We start from the raw sequence: 4,169 nt of genomic DNA, 5'->3' as shown, positions 1-4,169 counted from the left end.
ATTTTTGCCTTCATTAAAAAATGAAATAAAGACACCATTTGAATCATAACACGGAAATTCTAAACACTCTTTTCCCTTTTGAAGCACTTTCCCCCTGAAAATCTTGTTTATTCCTCTTAATCTTATTATTGCTCTTCTACACGTAGCAAACCAGGTGGCCAGGTAGGTCAAGAGTTTCTGACCAGATCCACGACAGATGACTGATTGATACCAAACCCCAGGAGTCCCAGCTTCCTCCACTACCCCCATTTGAACGGGAGCACCATTCCCACCAGGGAGGACAGCAGCCTGGGCTGGAAAACAGCCTTATTTCTGTCTGAAATAACCACAGCAAAGTCAGGAGCAGAGATATCCTGAGCTTTATGCAAAAAGTAGCAGGTCATGAAAAACAAGCATGGATGCTATTTTGCAGAATATGATCTAGGAAAACACTGGGTAATCAAGTGAGTAGTTTACACATGGTTTTCACTTGCAGTCTTTGCCATTGCACCTCTCCCGAGCTCCAGGCAATAAGGGGAATAGTGGACAGTTTATACGCAGTGCAAATGGAAAAATTATGTGTCAACACATCTTTCAGACTGGCTTCCAGCCGAATCAGGAGCTGTCAGAGCCTGAAACTGGGCTGCTGAGTCTGCTTGGGTAAAGTCTGGAGGAGAAATAAAACAGGGAAAAGAAATAAGCTGCTTCTTAAAGAGAAATGAGTTTTTAAAGCGTTTAACAGCATAAACTCCAAATCAGAAGAAAATTTTGCCCGTTAGGGAAAAACACAATCTTTCTAGACCTGCAAACTCTGAAAGCAGAGTTTACAGGTCTAGAAAGATCAAAGTGAATCTTTGCCAAATACTGGTGGTAGCTGTCCCAATCACCTCACAAAACAAACCATCATGCTGTTAATTGTGGCCTGGTTAATCCTGCAGATGCAGGCTCTTTGGTTTCATGGTCTATTATCCTTTTTAGGTGTACACCAGCTGCCCACAGGGTGATGCTGTCATGGGAGAGGGATCAGAAGAGCTGCTTCAAATGCTCTTAGGGGCAGGTTAGTCAGCAGTAGTGCACATGGCCGCAGAAGTCTCCCAGAACTGTCTGATCCTGGTGGGAAACTTGACCACAGCTGTTGGGAGTTGCAGCCTGCTGGGAAGTCCTGCAATCCCTCTCTGGCAGCTCTGATCACAAATCCTGTTATTTGTGCACATCTCACATTTTTCTTGGAGCAGCTTGAAGCTTTTTGCTATTACACCTGAGTGGCTGTGCCCCCAAGCACCCACAGCAGTGAAGTTCACAGCAGCGTTAGCAGCTCCTCTGAGCCTTGACAAAGGTCCATGCTTTCCACCCACCTTGCTAAAAGATGAAAAGAGAGATGTAGCTCCTTGGGTTGTGTGCTAGGAATGTGGCCAGGAGCAGGGAGAGGCATTTCCCAGCCCTGAGTGTCTTCGGGCTTCTGCAGTCCTGAGTCTTGGACTGGAGACGCAGTGGGGCTGCTGTTCATGCCACACGGTGTGAACACAGCTCAGCTCCCAGTCTTAAACGGTTACAGCAGCAAAGAATAAAGTCCATACTGGTATCAGCTCTTCTTTTCCTGGCCCCATAAGGTTGCAAGGTTGCACACCACTGTTGAAGTGGGTCCCAGCAAGGAACAGATCTTACAGCTTGCAGCAATGGGGGAATTGTCAAGGTGCTGCCCCAGCAGCACTTTGCAGGCAGCCTACTCAGTCTGAGAAAAATCCAAGTGTAAGTGCCAGCTGAGTAAGAGGCAGGAGAATTGGGAGACATTCCCCTTTTTACCTCCTGCTTGAGCAGCCCCGGTGACCAGCAGGCTCACTGCTGACCCCTGGGTCTCTGCTCAGCAGCTGCCTGCCCCACGGCCAAGGCAAGGAGCTGGCTTCCAGATGTGCAGCAACATGGGCAGTGCAGGAACCCCGCTCCCAGCTACAGTCTGAGTGTTTTCATGATGTATGTGGGTTTCCCACAGCTCCTTACAAGCAGTGGGGTGTGGGCACAGGTGGAGGGGACTGCTCACCACATCTCTTTTTCCCAAGAGGCTAGTGAATGGGAAGTAAATCCAGAGCTGGCTGCTCTCTAAAAATCCACATGTATTCCCTCCAACCTAAAGGCTCTGCTAAAGGCTTGGGGCCACTGTGGGCACCTGCATCCACCTCTCCTTCACCATGCTTAAAGGGGATGATTCAAAACAAAGAAGCCCAGTCTGAAAGTGCCTGGGTTTTGAATGTAAGCAGTAACTTGTGTCATTTATGAAGTTCCCCTGAAAGAAAGGATACACAGGGATTGAGGCAGTTCACCCTGTGGTGGGATCTTTCTCCCAAAAAGGTCATCAAGGCAGACCTGCATCATGCTCCAAGTGGCAGAGTCCAACACAATCACAACATTGTTGAGTTTGTGCTCTCAGTAACACCTGCAGGGTGCCACCTCCACGAGTCAAGGCAGGAGGCAGCCCGAGTGCACCCATTCAGGGAGACACAGGAGATGGAGATGTATCTGGGCCCACACACTTTTCTTCAGTCTTATCTCAAGCTCACATGGCTGCCCAGAGCTGCTCTCAGCTCATGCTCCCTTCCCTCTGGAGCTCTGGGTCAGCCATCTGGCCACTGGTCAGGATTACCTTTTTGCTGTTGTATCTGCTCATATTCCTTTTTCAATCCCAGGTGCACCTTCCTCTCCTTCTTTTGTCCCTGGAGGACACCCAAGAGGCTGGTACAGCATTTGCTACAAGCAAGGGATTTAAAATCTCCACCATTTAAAGGCTGCATCTGAGAGCCCATCTGTCACTGAGAGAGCATAAATTTTGGGGGCAAAACAGAGACACCTGTGCTGTAACCTGCTCCCTATCTCACAGCAGTAAGGGAGTGCTGCTGAAATGATGAGTTCTGAAAGATCAGTCCTTCAGACCATCACTGCTGGGCTAGAGTCAGCCTCTGGGTGATGGGTTCAGAGGCTGTTTCTATGGCTTTGGGATGTTTCTTCCAGCGCAGGAGCTCACATGCCTCACAGTTCCCCATATGGTGGCCCGGTGCCAGTCCTGCATCTTACAGCAGCCTGCACAGTGATGGATCAGTTTTCCAAGCAGTAAATTGATGGGTAGCAACAAATGACCTGTAGAAAATAATTTAATGCTTGAAAATCAACTTCACAGAATTTGCAATGGGAAGGCTTGGGAACAAGGCTGGCTCAAGTTCATATTACCGAATCTGGTTCTAAACTTCAGAAATTATTGGCAGCTCAGTGCTGACTCTGGACTGATTTCACTGTCAGTTTGTGAAATCTCTGTAACCTAATCTCGCTGGTCCTCCCCCTGGAAACCATTGGGTCTTCAACACAAAAAAAACCCTTATCTGAACATAAATTCCTTTTATGGCTCCCTGTGCCATGACCTTGTGCTTTGAGGTCATTCACTGAAGGTTGCCACAGCTCTTTTTTTTTTTTTTTTTTAAGCACCTCCAGCATCAGTTGAGAAAAACTAATGGTTTTGAAGTTCTTTCCAGGACCTCCTAGAGCAGCAGTCCCAAAGGACCCCCCAGCTCCTGATGAGCACAGGGGATGGAGGAGGATGCCACAACGGGGGCAGGAGAAAAACCATGCAGGGAGCTCCTGAGAGGAGTTTACCTGCCCTCAGCAGTACCCTGCGGGTGAGCAGGAGTCCCAGCCTCGGGGTGGGGCCCTGCAAAGTTTCATCCTGAATAAATCCAGTCACATCAAGGGTTCAGCTCTGAACAGGGCTCAGCTACTGAGCTGAGTTTCTAAACGCTTCCAAAATTGCACGGGGTCAGCAGGAAAAAAAAAAAAAAAAAAAAAAAAAAAAAAAAAAAAAAAAAAAAAAAAAAAAACCACAAAAAACACGGAAATTGTGGTAAGACAAAGGCAAGCCAGAAAATCACAAGCAGTAGGCTGGGCACAGGCTGACATCTCCCCCTTCTCTCCCTGCTGGCACCTTGGCTCGTCCTCACTTATACCCATTTGGGATGAGTGCCGGCTTGGAGGATGAACAATGTGGTCTCGTTGTCCCTGCCTCGCACCCCAAAGATGCCTCTTTAAGACAGTGCAGGGGGGAACTCTGCAGGGAGCCTTCCTGCTGGGAATGTGGTGGAAACACACAGTTCAGACTCAGGGAGAGGCATCCCTAATATGGTCTCAGCCATGCTGACTGGCTGGGGGCT

At 48.5% G+C, this 4,169-nt stretch overlaps 1 long non-coding RNA gene across 1 annotated transcript; it reads right to left on the bottom strand.

The window, feature by feature from the left end:
• Positions 1-336: 336 nt before the first annotated feature.
• Positions 337-2,743, bottom strand: LOC120750630 (uncharacterized). The gene is made up of 2 exons (XR_005700077.1): positions 1,335-2,743; positions 337-646 (listed from the first exon to the last, which is right to left on the bottom strand). It is a non-coding gene; the product is annotated as an uncharacterized LOC120750630 (long non-coding RNA).
• Between the last annotated feature and the right edge of the window lie 1,426 nt (positions 2,744-4,169).

This window comes from Hirundo rustica, chromosome 3 (assembly GCF_015227805.2).
Source record: "Hirundo rustica isolate bHirRus1 chromosome 3, bHirRus1.pri.v3, whole genome shotgun sequence".
In the NCBI taxonomy this organism is placed as follows: Eukaryota; Metazoa; Chordata; class Aves; order Passeriformes; family Hirundinidae; genus Hirundo; species Hirundo rustica.
Note: the sequence above shows the minus strand (reverse complement) of the source record. Positions and strands in the feature narration are given on the sequence as shown.